Below are 18,705 nucleotides of genomic sequence, written 5' to 3'. Positions count from 1 at the left end.
GGGCTTTTTATTAATATAGATGTAGCGAAGACGTAAAATTCGGCACTCTACTTCGTTACATCAAAATAACGTATTCTTCTGTATGTACCGGATGCGCACCAAAATTTTGGTAAGCACTAGACTGCAAGCACTAGACAATAAGCTATAGGTCCTTCGCTTTATCAGCCGTATAAACTGCAGTAAAAACTCGGTGCTCCTCCACTCTGTGAAGAAGAATGACCAGCGAAGCTGTGCATGTGGGTGCCTGCTTCACCTTCGCCGCCGGTCGGCCGGTATTACGCTATTTTCAGGATCGGGCCACGTTAACGCCCGCTTCACCTCCGCCGCGGGTGAGCCCGGCATTGCACTATTTTCGGGATTTTGTGTCTGCACACGGACATGATCCTGGGGAAACTATCCCTTAACTGCTTCGCTGTAAATTTGCTTACTAGTAAACAATCGGAACGCCGCGTGCATAGACAAACAAGATCTCACAAGATGGCCCCAAGCATTTCACGTCAACGCTAGCATGATGAGAGTGCCGGCAGCTGGAAATGGACTAGAGGCGACGCGCACCCTTACCTTAATGCACACTTGACCACATGATGTGGGAAGACTCCGGTCATCAAGCCACTATCTTCCTCGCCTTATCCTCTCACACTTTCATACCCACCTGACGTCACAGTGTAAAATAGTGTTAATGGAATTCGCATTTTTTGCCCAGTTCAGGCATTTTGAACCTATCTGTGCATCTACCCAGCCTCTAATGCCGACTCAGTAGCACAAGTTATCTACCAGGTTGGGCCTTATGTTGTCATTGTTCCGTCATGACTCTTGCCACGCGTTCAACCCGATTCAGTGGCCCAAGTTGTTTCTTGGGCCAATAGATATGCGCGTAAGGCTGCGATACCGTTGTGCTGCCAGGACTCTCATGCCGTCGCCATACTGCACAATAGAAAGGCTTCAAGGTTATTCCCTTGCATTCAATTCAATAACCATTCTATTCTTACAAACCTTCCTGAATATGAAGGAAGTTTGTTAATTCATGATGACAGTATGAAGACAACCACATATTTCGGCAGGAAACGTTTATTTTCAGCATTGATATTCTTCACGTTATCGAAACGGCACTGGCCTGCTTCTTGCCCAAGACATGTACTTGCTGTACACAGTGCCGGATGATGGCTTCCTGGGTCAAACAATCAAATTAAAAGAAGAGGTGCTTTAGCTTTGAACAGAGATAAGATTGAGAAAGTAACATGTAAAAGACATCCCTACATAAAAAGTCATAAACGAGCAAATTCACTAGAGGTTCACTGTCAAGAGCAACAGTATGGATACCATAAAATTATAACGAAGCTACCCTGCTCATTCAGGTATAGGGTTAGTAATTGCTGAGCCACGAGGGTTTGCATGCTAGATCTTGCATATACGCCTTGTAGAGCAATATTGTGCCTTGAACCATGCAGTATTTAAATGAACTGACACAGAATGTCGAAACTCCAGCCTAGCTGGTTCTGCATAAGAGATGATACACACACTATAAGAACTATGCTTTTTTTATTTTTTTTATTTTCATAATTTATTTATTAGTAAAGATACAGATAATTGCATGTGCGTAGTATACATAACGAGGTCCCATAGTCAAAGACTGTATCGGGACCTCCTGCATAGTGCATGCCTTTAGTCTGTCACCGATCTTGAACACAAATTCACTCCTAGCCTACATAAAATACACTTCCTTGTTTGAAGCTTCATCTGGTCCTTGATTATGCTGCATGCTTATGGCTAAGGAAGTTAGTGTGGTTCTTGTTGATGTGGTACGGTACATCTAAGCCATATCCATTGCAGATACCATTGCATATTGACACGTGTACATATTTATCTTTATCGGGCAACCACTTTTCACACAGCGCAGGACGTGCCTGCATGTATCGAAACTTTCTGGAATGTCATCGATGGTTCCATCCGCTGTCACTGAACCTTGTGTAATCTGATTGCATGTATGCGCGACATGAATAGTGTAGAACTTTGTGGAAGACACGCAGGTCCCAACATTCGACGACTGATGTATAAAAGCCCGATGCGCTTGACCCGTTGATCAGATTTTCGACGATCACAAACTGTGTTCGTCGCTGTCACCATTCTTTGAGGGTAGCCTGTTTTAAGGGAACAAGTTCACCCAATAAAATGCTAGTTTTGTCCTTCACAGTTTTACTGCTTTCTTCACCGTCACTACTGCGTGACGATATTGTGTTCCCTTGCATGTGCAAAAATTCCTGGCCCTTTCAATGCCTAATCACCATTATACTTTTCTTGGGACTCGTGCTAGGCACCATTTGATTATAAATGCCAGTCCACATCTGAAAATTACCTTCAGAGCTGGGCGATTCTCATGCCAAATGTCTTACGACATTACTGTGATCTCACATTTTGCTTTCATCTTCTATTGCACTTTTAAGGAAGCATCCCTCAAGACTCACCATAATAGTGATGTACTATGGAGTTAACTAATGCGCTAGCTGTAGCAGACGACGTCAACCGAAGGTTGGTATAGGTCAAACTCAGCCAGAACTCTTTTTTTTTCCGCAAGATATGCTAACAGGGAATATTCGAAATGCAGTCATCCCGTACTTTGGCAACCCGCACCTAAAGGAAGAAATCTGCGACCCAGTTTGCATCGTCTGCGGAGGAAGGCACCGCACAGGAGATAACAGTTGCAAGAAACTATTTCAACGACCCCAAACGAAAACATCGGAGCCCCAGTCAAGATCCAAATCCCGGACCTGCGACGACGCAACATCCACCCAAAGGAAGGACCGCTCAAGCTTCTTCCCGTCCTTGGACAGCGGATGCAGCAGCAGCGGAGGTGGCAACAGCACCCGCAGCCGGACTCAGAGTCCCGGACCGAAACAGGTGAGCTGGGCGGGAGTGGCCTCTCACGGAAAGGGGACGGAGCTGCAGTCATTACAGTCTAAACTCGATCAGGCACTCCACCACATTCAAATGCTCACGGACCGAATCAAACACTTGGAACAAGAAAATAGTAAACTAAAGGCCCCCGCAAAATCTAACGACCCTCTTCCAAAACCATTCCCAATGCCGGAGGTCACAAATGGAAACTACAGTGGCCGCATCAGTCGAAACACCAGTAAGCGTAGCAAGCAAGGAAGAAACACCTCGCAATAAAACGAGCAATAGCTGACGTAAGAAATCCCTCACTGGAAGATAGAGTCCCAAAACTCGAATGAATGAATGAATGTTTGGTTTTTATTGGCGCAAGGGCCAGAGGTATGGCCAAAGAGCGCCAAGCCAGTGTTGATGAATTCGCAATGTAGTTACGAGTTCAATGAGGTTGATGTGACGTGGCTGTAAAGGGGCCTTAAAAATAGTCGCTCTAGAGTGCGTAAAATCTATCTGTTATAAGATTATGTCGATGATAATGACATGTTCTACGAGGAATAACATCCATCGTGAGAGAATGATGCATTATAAAAGATATGTGAGATAGTAAAATTACCTGGAGCACTACTGCCTCGCCAGAGCCCTTGAAACACAAGGACCTGGAGGCATGTGCTATACAGTATGACTAAAACAGCGGCATCCTCTCAAGAGAGAAAGCGCTACAAATGTATGGGACTAATAACGTGTAGCACAACATCTCTGAGGAAACCTAGGACACAGTTTGTATTAAAAAGCGGTTCTGGACCGAGAAACATAACAGGATGAAGAGGAATGTGTTGACGGTATGCTACGGAAAAATGTCTCCTTCTCTCAGATTCGGCTTTCCGACACTCCAGGAGGACGTGGAGCACGGTCAGCCTCTCCTCGCATCTGCCACAGGTTGGAGGGTCATTTCCAGTGAGTAAAAAGTTATGGGTGCCAAATGTGTGTCCTCTTCTGAGACAACAGAATAGGACATCTGTCCGGCGTGATTTTATTGCAGAAGGCCAGAACCCTAATTGTGGCTTTATTACGTGCAGCTTATTATTTGTTTCCCTGTCCCACAAGCGTTGCCAGTAGTTTCGCAGTTTCCTGCGCAAGAAGGGCCTTAGATCTGTGACAGGGACTGCAGCAGTAGGATGAACAGAATACGATGCAATTGATGTGGCCATCTGGTCCGCCAGAACGTTGCCCTCGATGCTCCTATGGCCAGGCACCCAGCATATAATGATATGCTGGTTAGATATATACGCTTTACACAAGACAGTGTACAGTTCGTTAAGTACTGGATTTTTGTGTCTATAGAGTGACATCAAGGCCTTCACGACGCTTAGGGAGTCTGTATATATAGCTAATTTTTGAAGTTTTGATTTTCTTATATGATTTACAGAAGACAATACCGCGTAGGCCTCGGCCGTGAAGATACTTGTTTCCGGATGTAGTACACCAGATTCTGAGAAGGATGGGCCGAAGGCAGCATAAGACACCCCGGCATTTGACTTCGAAGCGTCTGTGTAGAACTCTGCGCAGGAGTGCTTGTGCTGGAGTTCTAGAAAATGCATTCGGATTTCTATCTCTGGTGCGTGTTTTGTTACTTCTAAAAAGGATATGTCACATTTTATCAGCTGCCACTCCCAAAGTAGTAACAGCTTGGTTGGATGCATTAGGCGAAGCTCGAGGAGTGGGACACGCATTTCATTACTAAGCTCCCTCACACGAAGCGAGAAAGGCTGTCTTACAGAGGGACGGTTATGGAAAAGTGTAGTACATGTGATATCGTTAACAGTGTTAAAACAAGGATGTTGATGATTGGAATGTATTTTCAGGAAATATGTAAGGCTGATGTAAGTTCTCTGTAGATGGAGGGACCATTCATTTGATTCCGCGTATAAGCTTTCAATCGGGCTTGTTCTGAAAGCGCCAGTGGCTAGGCGGATACCTAGATGGTGGACAGGATCTAGGATCTTTAGTGCGCTCGGAGCGGCAGAGTTATACACGACAGCATCATAGTCCAATCGTGATCGAATTACGCTCTTATAAACATTCATCAGACACTTCCTGTCGCTACCCCATGTTGAGTGGGATATAATTTTGAGTAAGTTCATTGTCCTTAGACATCTTTCTTTAAGATATTTAATGCGCTGTATAACAGTAAGCTTGGAGTCTAGTATAATACCTAGAAATTTGTGTTCTTTGTTGATAGGTATTTGATGTCCACACAGTTGAACACAAGGATCTGGAACCAGGCCTCTCTTTCTAGTAAAAAGAACACAAGAGCTTTTGTGGGGGATGATTTCAAATCCGTTTTCGTCTGCCCACTTGGAAACCTTGTTCAAGCCCTGCTGTACCTGTCTCTCGCATACTGTGAGGTTGCAGGATTTGAAGCCTATTTGTATATCGTCTACGTCAACGGAATAAAAAATGTCCGGTGGCAGTGAAGCACGTGTGTGTTCATCTTAACAATAAAGAGAGTGCAGCTGAGCACACCTCCCTGGGGTACACCAGTTTCCTGCGTAAAAGGACGTGACAGTGCGTTACAGACTTTTACTCTGAAGGTACGATTTGACAAATAGCTTTCAATTGTGTTCAGCATATTTCCATGGATGCCAATTTCCGACAGGTCTCGCAAGATCCCGTAACGCCAAGCCGTGTCATATGCCTTCTCCATATCGAGGAATATTGATAGGAAAAACTGTTTATGTATAAATGCATCGCGGATATTTCAATGCGCACAAGATGATCGGTAGTCGACCGCCTTTCTCGGAAGCCACACTGATAAGGATCGAGCATATTGTTGAGCTCAAGGAAATGTATAAGTCGGTGATTTATCATTTTTTCAAAAAGCTTACACAAACAATTTGTTAGAGCTATCGGACGGTAACTTACCGCCAAGGAGGGGTCTTTTCCCTGCTTCAGGACATGAACCACAATAGCATCTTTCCATGTAGATGGGAGGTATCCCGCAGTCCACAGAGTGTTGAAAAGTGTAAGTAGTGTAATTTGTGTGTCAGTATATAAGTTTCTGATCATGTCATACATGACTTTGTCAGGTCCCGGGGCAGTGCTTTTGCATGTGTTCAAGGCAGCTCTCAACTCGACAATACTGAAAGGCCGGTTATAGGGTTCATTTTGTCTGGATTTTCTAATGATTGGCTTACATTCTTCTGTTTGTTTATATTTGAGAAAGGACTGAGAATAATGGGTTGAGCTCGAGACGCTCTCAAAGTGTTCCCCAAGTGAGTCTGCCTGATCTTGCAGGGTATCACCTTGTGTGTTTTTCAGAGGGAGTGATTGTGCTTGTCGCCTTTTTATCCTAATAACCCTGTTCCAGACTTTGGCATCATCTGTGTACGAGTTGATTCCCGATAAAAACTTCTGCCAGCTTTCTCTTCTGGCCTGTCGGCGGGTTCGCCTGCCTTCGGACTTTACTTTGTTAAAGTTGATAAGATTTTCTGCAGTGGGAGAAGCGCATAGCAAACCCCACGCTTTGTTTTTTACGTGCGATCCTGCAATCGTCGGGCCACCACGGGACACGCCGTTTGCATGACAGGCCATTTACTTGTGATATGCATTTAGATGCGGCATCTATTATAAAGGCTGTAAAATACTCCACAGCAGCCTCAATTCCTAGCAAGGACATGTCATCCCATGAAATACTAGAAACAGTTCGGAATTTCTCCCAGTCGGCTGTGTCAATCTTCCACCTAGGAGCCTGTGGTGGATATTCCTTTTCTTTAGGTGTCCTTAGCAGTATGGGGAAGTGGTCGCTTCCGTAAGGATTGTTGTTAACTTCCCATTCGAGTTCAGACAGTATTGACGGGGAAACTAGGCTAAGATCAATTGAAGAAAAGGTTCTGTTTGCGAGACAATAATAAATGGGTTCCTTCTTATTCAGCGGACACGCATCGGACGAAAAAAGGAATTGTTCAATGAGACGACCTCGCGCATCGATATGAGTCTCCCCACAAGCTGCTGTGTGCAGAACAACATAACGTTCCGGCAATTGATCTATAAAGGATTGGAATTCATGTTTAGTTAACTTGTAATGTGGGGGTATGTAAAGAGAGCTAATAGTGATGAGTTTGTTTAGGAGAACACCTCGAACCGCCACTGCTTCAAGAGGCGTTTGTAGCTGTAAATGTTGACACGCAATGCTTTTATGGATGACAATGGCAACACCGCCTGATGATGCGACACCATCATCGCGATCTTTACGAAAGGTTATGTACTGTTGGAGAAAGTTTGTGTGTTTTGATTTTAGGTGTGTTTCCTGTAAACACAGCACTTTTGGATTGTGTTGGTAGATCAGTTCTTGTACATCATTAAGGTTTCTCAGAAGACGTCTGACATTCCATTGTATGATTTGTGTATCCATATTAAATGTGAATTGGTGCTGTGTATACGGAAACAGAAATGTTGAATTAGATTACAGAGCTCTTGCGAGGCCCTGTAACCGGGGTTTTGCCTTTTTTTGGAGCGTTCGAGGGAGCCTCGCCGCTCCTTAGGCGCTTGGTGCGCCCTGGGGATAGGTGTTGTGTCTATAGCCTCTTGTGAGGCGCCGGACACGTGCTCTTGCGAGCGGGAAGTTACCAGCGAGGGTCCCGCCTTGGAGGGCAAGACCCCTGCGCCCACCAGCCCGGAGGTCGATGGGGGTCCCTGGGGGATTTGGCTGCGCCGGCTGTTGCCAGCGCTGGAAGGGGCCGGGGAGGTTGAGGCAGCCTCGGCTGCGCCTACCTTCGTGGCCGCTATCGGTCCTGCGGGATCGCTGCGTGTAGCGCAGGATGCTGCAGATAACTCTTGTGGGGCCAGCAACCCAAGGGTAGCCTGGCCTGGTTGCTGGTTGGATGGAGTAGGCTTACCTACTTCCACCCTGGGGGCAGGAGCCAAAGGTACCTGCTCGCTGCACGCGGGCTGGGTACTTGGCATTGGCCGCTGTGACGCTGCCCCCCGATGGGCCGCATCAGCATAAGGTGTGCTGTGGAAAGGTGAGCACCTCTTACGGGCTTCCTTAAACGAAATGTTTTTTTTTGCTTTGAGGGTAATTATTTCTTTTTCTTTCTTCCAGTTCGGACAGGAGCGTGAGTAGGCTGAATGGTCACCACTGCAGTTCACGCAGTGAGGTGTGCCACTGCAGTTGTCTGAGGGGTGGCCCTGGACTCCACACTTTGCACAAGTTATTTGACCACGGCAGCTCTGCGAGCCATGGCCGAACCTCTGACATTTGAAACACCGTCTAGGGTTGGGGATATATGGTCGAACATTTAACCTGATGTATCCTGTTTCGATGGTTTCGGGCAGTACGCTGGATGAAAATGTTAGGATAAGATGCTTAGTGAGGATTTCCTTGTTGTCTCGTCTAAGCATAATACGTTTTACGTCACTGACATTTCGTTCTTTCCACCCTTCCAGGAGTTCAGCTTCTGTCAAGTCTAGGAGGTCTGCCTCTGACACGACTCCCCGTGAGCTATTCATTGTTCGGTGTTGTGTAACAGAAATTGGTATGTTACCAAATGTCACAAGACTGCCAAGCGTCTCGTACTGATGTTTCTCAGGGATCTCAAGGAGTAGGTCCTCGCTAGCCATTTTCGTTACCTTATAACCTGACCCTAAGGCTTCGGTCAAAGATTTTGCTACTGTGAATGGCGAATTGAATCTGGCTTGCTTTTCAGGGTTTTCACTATGTACAATATGGTATTTCGGGTAGTTCTCTTTTGTGCGGGTCAAACATGTGCTGAAGTCTTCGGTGCGTCCCCTCTTTCGAGGGTGACGATCAAGTAGGCGGGGAAATGCGGGTGTTCCCATGGTATTTCGGTTCGTTTTCGGCAGCAATGACGGCCACCCACCACGGAGCCCAACATGGGGACGCTGCAGGCCTTATCGCGTAAGGCTGCAGGCGCCAACCGTACATTGCCACTATAACCTAATATAGTACAGTCGAAACCCGCGGTAACGAGATCTTGAGGGAACGAAATTCTCGCCGCAACGAAATATTTTCGGATCCCCGGCGAACAGCCATAGGAGTCAATGCATTTCCTATCTCGCGACAACGAAACTTTTTTCTATAGCAATCCCTCATCAACGAAATTTTCTGAAACGACAGTCCGCAAATAATCTACTCATGTAACACTAATAGTGTCCGGAAACTGCTCAAATGCATTCGTTGTGCGCTTAAATTGCATTAACTACCGCCACAGCACACTTGCGTGGCCGCCGCCATCATTGTTTACAATAAAAAAAGCCTCGCACCACCTCTCGTGACAGACAGCGATGATGATGATGGTGGTCGTTCGCCCGTCGCAACGGGTGACTGCGCACTGTCCGGGCCAAAAATGCAATTAGCATTTAAATGATACAAATAAAAAAAAGAAGACAAGAACCGTAGGCGATCTCGCAATGAGCAGATTTTATTTAATCCTGTGTGCCATTACAGCTTGTGCTAAATGCGGAGTGAAACGCCTGCGTGCGTGGCAGCCAAATCGACATCTACTACACGTGAAGGCTCCGATAACCCGGATGACGCTTTAGTATCAGTGGGCTTTGTGTACCGCCGCACATGGTCGTTTGCTCAGTGTCGTTGGTGCTAGAGTGCGTCAATTGTGTGTCTCTGTGCCGATTGGACCATTTGCTTTGACAGCCTGCTAAGATGCCGCCTCCATCCAAAAAGAGGAAATTTATCACACTGCAGGATAAGGCTGAAATTATTGCCCAAGCTGAAAAGGGCAGGAAGAAAATGAATATCGCCGAAGAATTTGGAATTGCGTGCAGTTCGATATCGACAATTCTGGAAAACAAGGCCTCCATTCTCGGCGCGCTGGGAAATGGTGTGAGTGCGAAAAACAAAACAGTGAGCGCTGCGGCTTTTCCAGACGTTGACAAGGCGGTGTTTGCATGGTTTTGTAAACAGCGTGCCAACAAAGTGCCGCTGTCTGGCAGAGTTCTTCAGCAGAAAGCGCTGGACTTCGCATGCATTCTCGGGCACGCTGATTTTAAGGCTAGCCCTGGCTGGTTGAGCCGTTTCAAAGCCCGCCACGACATAGTGGCCAAAGTCATTTCCGGGGAGGCAGCAGCCGTCGACCCTTTGACAACGTCGTCGTGGCTGCTGACCAACAAAGAAGTATTGGACCAGTACAAGCCCTCGGACATTTACAACGCAGATGAGACGGCCTTATTCTACGAGATGCTGGCATCGAAGACCCTGGACTTAAAAGGCCAAGAATGCCGCGGGGGGAAACACAGCAAGTGGCGTGTAACAATTTTGTTGTGCACCAACATGGACGGCACAGATAAACGGCCACTACTTGTGATCGGCAGAAGTAAGAAGCCCCGCTGCTTCAAGGGAAATCGTCGGCTGCCCGTACAGTACACAGCGAACCTGAAGGCATGGATGCCATGGCATGGAGGCCAGCTGCCATATTTGGCAGCTGGCTCGAGGCCAAGGTGCCGACGACGCCGACGACCACCAGACACCAAATCAAGAGAGGACTGCGAACCCGCGGGATGTGTTGAATGCCTTCGATGTAATTCGATCATTTTTCGGTGAGCATGATGACGACGTGGCAATGGACCACTTCTTGCAGTGCGAGTCGAGAGCAGTAAAATTGCTGCAAGGCAAGGCTCGGCAAAGTAAGCTAAGACTTTTGGCAATAATTTTTTTTTTTTTTTGCAAGCCAGTTCCCTTCCCTGTCTTTTCTGCCTCATTCTCGCGCTAACGAAATTCCCGCAAAAGCGAAATGTTTTGCTTTCCCCGGCGATTTCGTTATTGCGGGTTTCGACTGTATACCCAAGGGAGGGCACATACACAAGGTTAACCCTTGCCGCCGTGGAGAAAGGAAGTAAATGGAAAAGAGCAGAAGACAGGAAAGATCAAAAAGTGAGAAATAAAGATGAAGGTTTGAGGAGAAAGAGACATGAAGAGGCGACTGCCGATTTCCTCCGGGTGGGTCAGTCCGGGGGTGCCGTCTACGTGAAGCAGAGGCCAAAGAGGTGTGTTGCCTCCGCCGGGGGGCCTTAAAGGTCCGAACACCCAGCATTGGCTCAACCTCCAGGATCCCCCTTTCCCCGGACACGGCTAAGCCGCACACGGCTGCACGCGGGAGGGTCTAACCCTTGTGTTCGGGTACGTGGTGTCGCAGCACACCAAACGCCTGCTAACGCAGATGCTCCTGCGGGGGTTCAATTCCGAGTCACGGAGCGGGCCGAAGAGGTCGCCGAACGACATTGTCGGTCGGCCACCTGGCGTCCGGCCTAGAAGAGGAACGTCACCCCAACCCCCGCCTAAGACCTCTTCTTTAATAAAGTTTATCTCCTCCTCCTCCACGTCGCGAGGCTTGGCGATCATTGCCATACGACTGTTCAGGACTCTAAAATGCAAGAACTGCCTTCATCATCCACCAATTAATGAACAGCAAAAAAATACAGGAACGCCCAGCGTCGCGCCAGGGCTCTACAACAAGCTGCCACCATACCAGTTAACCCAGCGGTGGTCGGGACGGCCCTGTTCTGGCCTTCTCTCCCGGGAGGGGCCTTCGAGCGAGGATCCCGTTTTGAGATTGCCGCTGTGCTCTATGCGCTACCAGGTGTGTGTGTCTGCGGTCTGTGTTAACACAAAAAGAAACATCGTGGCCGCGGATGCGACCTCGCAGGCCTGCTTGGAGGAGCTGCTCGCCACCACCGAGCTCCGAGGCATTCTCGTTGCTGCTCGTCCACCAGCTGTCCGTGGAAACAGCACGGGTTTTATACACGGCATTGACGGCGAGTCTACCGACGGAGAGCTGGCTCGGGCGATGGAGTCCAGTGTCCCTATCCTGTCTGCGACCCACTCCGGCAACAAGGCGACGCTCCGCTTTAGCATCCCGGTCTCTCCCAAGCACGTGTCCATATACAAGCTCCAGTTCAGGGTGAGGCCTGGAAGACCACATCCACTGCAATGCCAACAATGTGGCCGCTTGGGCACGTGGCTGCAACCTGCGAGAGACCTACCAGCTGCCTGGACTGTGAAAGGTCGTACGAGCGAGGAGAAAGCTGCCCGAATGCCACCCACTGCAATAATTGTGGTGGCAATCACCCTGCTAATACTCCTGCCTGCCCCAGGTAGCAGGAAGAACGCAGGGTAGCAGCCATCATGGCGGCCGCCCCTACTCCCCTCTCTCGTCGTGCTGTCCGGGCCTCTGTGCGGGAAGAGACACAGCAGGCGAAGACCTCTACAGAGGTCTCATATGCACAGGTCCTAACCAGCCACTCACGAATGTACCAGTGGGCGATGCTCCCTCCTGGCCAGCCACCCGAAGCAGCCCCACGGACCCTCCGAGCCGGACCATTTGAAGCCGCCACCACAACCATGGACGCACCAGCCACACCACCACTGCACAGGCCTGTCCAGACCCCCGCGACCAGCTGATCGCGAGCCTGCAGCTGACACTGAAGGCCATCGGAGAGATGCTGCCTGCTGATAGCCCACTCCGAGCTCTGCCTCCAGGTGGGAGGCGTGCCATCAGCCCAACACCAGCATGGCTAGCAACCCACCGGGTCCTCCCACCGCCGCCCGAGGTTGCTCCAGTGGAATGTAAACTCGCTGCGGCTACGGCACGGCGAGCTGTGTACCTCCTTCAGTGTGACTTCTTCGTACTCGCACTGCAGGAGGTATACGCCGTGGCCGAGAACCTACGGCTCCCTGGCTACATGGGCTACTCGGGCGCCACCACCTGTGCCACACGCAGTTGCACTGCAGCACCCTGCCTAGATGGAGCCAAGCCAGGGAAGCCATGCACGGCGATCTACGTCCGCAGCACCGTGGCGCATGCTGTTCTACCTGTTGCTGACATCGCGGGTGGTCCCTTGGAGTCATGCAGCATCACAGTACGCCTTGGCAGCCAGGACACGGCTGTGGCGAGCATCTACATCCGTCCAGGAAAACCGTGAGATCCCTCTAGCCTTGTCCAGCTGGCTGTTCGCCTCGGTGGACACTAAGTCCTGTGCGGTGACTTCCACACACACCACACGGATTGGGGAAGCCGCAGCTGCACCCGCCAAGCAAGGTCCTCACAGACACCATCAGCCGAGCTGGCCTGCTGATCTTGAACACCGGAGAGCCCACCTACATCCACCGCGGAGCTCGCACGGCCATCGGCCTCTCCCTCACCACCAAGCAGTGCTCCTACTCCTGGGCCACAACTCCGGACACGTGGGAATCTGACCACTTCCCTATCGTGATCAGCCCCGGGTCTGCGAGAAGGCCTAGGTCAAGAACTAACCACGTCACAGACTGGTCCCTGTTCGGAAAGCACTGCAGCAAGTTGGACGATGGCTATGACTTCCTGAGCGCCATCGCAGATTGTGCTCAGGCTGCCACTGTTCAGTGCTCTGCCCAACCAGACACCCCTGCTCCGGACCTCCCCCTCTCAACCTCCGTGCCGTATGGAGCGCAGAGCAATCCGGACGGGCAAGGCATAGCATTGGCAGATGCGCGGATGCCCGCTGTAGACGCCAGGCCCGGCGTAGGAGGAACCAGAGCTGGAGGAGCCCATGCTCTGCCATCGAACACAGGTCTAGGGAATCCCTGGCCTGGAAAAATAAGCTCGTGAGACTGCTCAAATCCCTCACCGGCAGGAGAGCAAGCCTACAACCTGTCCTCCCCGTGGCCATCCCGCTGGGCATCCGCGAAGAGGCCCTTGGGGAGCTCCTCGCCGACCAGTTCGCGCCGGCTGTACCACGCATTGCAGCCATCCTGTCGGTAGGACAGCCTTCCATCAGCCTGCCTAACTGCCTGCACAACCACCACCAGGGGTGGACATCGAGCCAGGTTACGGCTATCTGCCAGGACCCACTGACACTGCACGAGCTCCAAGTAGCCCTGGAGAGGGGGAAGCGTCGCAGCGCACCACGAGCCGATGGAGTGACGACCCAAATGCTCCGCAACCTGGCCACTAGCGAGCAGCAGTGCCTGCTCGACTGCTACGACATCTGGCAGTCAGGGCAGGTGCCGGAGTCATGGCGCACGGCCATCGTGGCCCGCATCCTGAAGGCCGGAAAGCCGGCTGGAAAAGTGAGCTCCTATCGGCCGGTCTCCCTCACCTCCGCCGCATGCAAGGTGATGGATGATGATGTGTTGTGTTTAGTGGCGCAAGGGCCAGGTTTGGCCAAAGAGCGCCATGACAAGTGTTAATGTTGATGTATTATGGAAGATGTGACTTGGCTGTAAAGTGGCCTAAAAATAGTCGCTGTAAAGTGCGTAAAATCTACTTGCTATAAAATTATGGCGATGACTAATGACGTATACTATGAACAATAAAATCCATCGTAAAAGAGTGACACAGAATAGAAAATATATGAGATAAAAATACCTGGAGCACAGTTGCCTCACCGGAGCCCTTGAAACACAAGGGCCTAGAGGCACGTGCTATACAAAAGAACTATCACAGCGCCATCCTCCGAAGAGAGGAGACGCTATGAACGTATGGGACTAATTACATGTAACACGACATCTTTCAGATAACTTAGGACTGCGTTGGTGTCAAATAGCGGTTCTGGGCCGAGTAACATTACTGGATGAAGGGGGATCTGCTGCCGGTATGCTAGGGGGAAATGTTTCTTTCTCTCAGATTCGGCTAGCCGACACTCCAGGAGGACGTGGAGGACGGTCAGCCTCTCCCCGCATCTACCACAGGTTGGAGGATCATTTTCAGTGAGTAAAAAGTTATGTGTGCCAAATGTGTGTCCTATTCTGAGGCGACAGAATAGGACATCTGTTCGCCGTGCTTTTGTTACGGAGGGCCAAGATCCTAATTGTGGCTTTATCACGTGCAGTTTGTTGTTTACTTCTGCGTCCCACTTACGTTGCCAGTAGTTTCGCAGTTTCCTTCTTAAAAAAGGCTTCAGGTCTGTGACAGGGACCGAAGCGGTAGGGTTAACTGTATGCAATGAAATTGATGTGGCCATCTGGTCTGCTAGAACGTTACCCTCGATGCCCCTATGTCCAGGCACCCAGCATACAATGACATGCTGGTTAGACATATACGCTCTACAGAGAATGGAATAGAGCTCAGTAATTACGGGGTTTCTGTGTTTACAATGTGACTTCAAGGCTTTCACTACGCTTAGGGAGTCTGTAAATAAAATTGTTTTTTGAATATTTGATTTTCTGATATGTTTCACAGCCGACAATAGTGCATGGGCCTCAGCCGTAAATATACTTGTTTCAGGGTGCAGTACACCGGATTCCGAGAAGGATGGACCAATGGCAGCGTAGGACACTCCGGCATGCGACTTAGAAGCGTCTGTGTAAAACTCTGTGCACGAGTACTTGTACTGGAGCTCCAAGAAATGCATTTTGATATGTGTCTCTGGTGCATGTTTAGTGACCTCTACAAACGATGTGTCACACTCTATCAGCTGCCACTCCCAGGGCGGTACTAGCTTAGCTGGAGGCATTAGGCGTTGTTCGAGAATTGGGACATCCATTTCCTTGCTAAGTTCTCTTGCACGCAGTGAGAAAGGAAGTCTCATAGAGGGTCTGTTATTAAAAAGTGTTTCACACGTGAAGTCGTTAATGGTTGTGAAACACGGATGTTCCTTATTAGAGCGAACCTTGAGAAAATACGTTAAGCTGATGTTGGTTCGCTGAAGATGGAGTGGCCACTCATCCGACTCTACATATAAACTTTCAACAGGGCTTGTCCTAAATGCGCCAGTGGCCAGACGGATACCCAGATGGTGTACGGGATCTAACATCTTAAGCGCGCTCGGTGCGGCAGAGTGGTATACTACGGAACCATAATCTAACCGTGATCGAACTAGGCTCCTGTAAATATTCAATAAACACTGTCTGTCGCTACCCCACGTTGTGTGGGAGAGTATTTTAAGTAAGTTCATTGTTCTAAGACATTTTTCTTTAAGATGTTTTAAGTGAGGAATGAAAGTGAGCCTGGAGTCAAGAATAATACCTAGGAATTTGTGTTCTTTGTTAACAGGAATTTGTTGTCCGCCCAGTTCTACACAAGGATCGGGGACCAGGCCTCTCTTTCTTGTGAAGAGAACACAAGAACTTTTGTGGGGGTTGACCTTAAATCCGTTTTGGTCTGCCCATTTGGACACTTTGTTTAATCCCTGCTGTACCTGTCTTTCGCATACTGTGAGGTTGCAGGATTTGAAACCTATTTGTATATCGTCTACGTATATGGAATAAAAAATGGCAGGTGGTAGTGAAGCACGTAGTTTGTTCATCTTAACAATAAAGAGAGTGCAGCTGAGCACGCCTCCCTGGGGTACACCAGTTTCCTGGGTAAAGGGACGTGACAGTGCATTGCCGACTTTTACACGGAAGGTACGATTGGACAAATAGCTTTCAATTACTTTCAACATATTTCCACAGATGCCCATTCCCGACAAATCTCGCAAGATCCCGTAGCGCCATGTTGTATCATATGCCTTCTCCATATCGAGGAATATGGAGAGGAAATACTGTTTGTGTACAAAGGCATCGCGAATATATCCTTCAATGCGCACAAGATGATCTGTTGTTGACCGCCCTTGTCTGAAGCCACACTGATAGGGATCGAGTATATTGTTGAATTCAAGGAAGTGTATGAGTCTCTGATTAATCATTTTTTCGAAGAGCTTACACAAACAATTCGTAAGAGCTATTGGACGATAACTTGCTGTCAACGAGGGGTCTTTTCCTTGCTTCAGGACAGGAACGACAATCGCCTCTTTCCATGTAGATGGGAGGTATCCCGTAGCTAAAATAGTGTTGTAAAGTGTGAGTAGTGTAACTTGTGTGTCAGCATGTAAGTTTCTGATCATATCATACATGACTCTGTCAGGTCCCGGTGCAGTGCTTTTGCATGTGTTCAACGCAGCTCTCAACTCGGCAATAGTGAAAGGCCGGTTATAGGGTTCATTCTGCCTGGAGTTTCTAATTATTGGCTTACATTCTTCTATCTGTTTATATTTGAGAAAGGATTGTGAGTAATGGTTGGCACTTGACACACTCTCAAAGTGCTCCCCAAGTGAGTCCGCCTGATCTTGTAGGGTATCGCCTTCTGTGTTTACCAAAGGGAGTGCATATGCTTGTCGCCCTCTTATCCTATTGACCCTGTTCCAGGCTTTGGCCTCATCTCTGAACGAGTTAATACTCGATAGGAACTTCTGCCAACTTTCTCGTCTGGCCTGTCGGCGGGTTCGCCTGCCTTGGGATTTTACTTTTTTAAAATTGCTAAGATTCTCCGCAGTGGGAGAAGCGCGTAGCAACCCCCACGCCCTGTTCTGATTTTTACGAGCGATCCTACAATCGTCGTTCCACCACGGGACACGCCGTTTGCACGCCAAGCCACTTACTTCACGTATGCATTTAGATGCGGCATCTATAATGAAGGCTGTAAAGTAATCCACAGCAGCATCAATTTCTAACGAGGACATGTCATCGCATGTTATGCTAGTTAGGGTTCGGAATTTCTCCCAGTCTGCTGTGTCAATCTTCCACCTAGGAGCCTGTGGTGGGTATTCGTTTTGTTTAAGTGTTCTTAATAGTATGGGGAAGTGGTCGCTTCCGTAAGGATTGTTAGTAACTTCCCATTCGAGTTCAGGCAGTATGGACGGGGAAACTATGCTCAGATCAATTGAAGAAAAGGTTTTGTTGGCAAGACAATAATATGTGGGTGCCTTCTTATTAAGCAGACACGCACCGGAAGAAAAAAGGAGCTGTTCAACGAGACGACCTCGCGCATCGATACGAGAGTCGCCCCATAGGGAGTTGTGCGCATTGAAATCGCCAAGAACAACATAAGGTTCTGGCAATTGATCTATAAAGGATTGGAATTCATGTTTCGTTAATTTGTAATGTGGGGGTATATAAAGAGAGCTAATGGTGATGAGTTTGTTTAGGAGAACAGCTCGAACCGCCACTACTTCGAGAGGCGTTTGTAGCTGTAAAAGTTGACACGCAATGCTCTTATGGATAACAATGGCGACACCGCCCGATGATGCGACAGCATCATCGCGATCTTTGCGAAAAGTAACGTGCTGTCGAAGAAAGTTTGTGTGTTTTGGTTTTAAGTGTGTTTCCTGTAAACACAGCACTTTTGGATTATGTTTGTGAATGAGTTCTTGCAAATCATCAAGGTTTCTAAGGAGACCTCTGATGTTCCATTGAATGATTTGTGTATCCATGTTTAAGGTAAATTAGTGCTGTGTGTACGGAAACGGAAAGATGCCTTATATTACAGAGCCCTTTCGAGGCCCTGTAATAGGTGTTTTGTTCTTTTTGAAGCGTTCGAGTGATTCTCGACGCTCCTTAGGCGTCTGGTGCGCCTTGAGGATAGGTGTGGTGTCCATTGCCTCTTGTGAGGCGCCGGACACGTGCTCTTGCGAGCGGGAAGTTTTCAGAGGGAGTCCCGCCTTGGAGGGCAAGACCCCTGCGCCCACCAGCCCGGAGGTCGATGGGGCTCCCAGAGGGATTTGGCTGCGCTGGCCGCTGCCAGCGCTGGAGGGGGCCTCAGAGGTTGGGGCAGCCTCGGCTGCGCCCACCTTCGGGGTCGATGGCTCCGTCTGCTCTGTTGGCGGAGCAGCGCTAGCTGCAACCACCGTGGGGGCAGATGGCGTGACTGGCGACTCACTGCTTGTGAGCCGGACAGCCGCCGGAGGTTGTTGTGACGCTGCCCCCTGACGCGCCACATCGGCAAAGGTTTTCTTGGGCAGGTATGATACCCGCCTCCGTGCCTCCTTGAAAGTTACGTTTTCTTTGACTTTGATTGTAACGATTTCCTTTTCTTTTTTCCAGGCAGGGCACGA

The 18,705-nt window shown here is 49.1% G+C and overlaps 1 long non-coding RNA gene across 2 annotated transcripts in view; it reads right to left on the bottom strand.

The window, feature by feature from the left end:
* Nucleotides 1–1,052: 1,052 nt before the first annotated feature.
* The window catches only part of LOC140219423 (uncharacterized), a 109,881-nt gene continuing 92,228 nt past the window's right edge, over nt 1,053–18,705 (bottom strand). For both annotated transcript variants that reach the window (XR_011895709.1, XR_011895708.1), the window contains one exon: nt 1,053–1,168. This is a non-coding gene — a long non-coding RNA (uncharacterized lncRNA). The remainder of the gene's footprint in view (nt 1,169–18,705) is intronic.

Source organism: Dermacentor andersoni, chromosome 7 (assembly GCF_023375885.2).
Source record: "Dermacentor andersoni chromosome 7, qqDerAnde1_hic_scaffold, whole genome shotgun sequence".
NCBI lineage: Eukaryota > Metazoa > Arthropoda > Arachnida > Ixodida > Ixodidae > Dermacentor > Dermacentor andersoni.
This window is presented reverse-complemented; position numbering and strand designations above follow the sequence as displayed.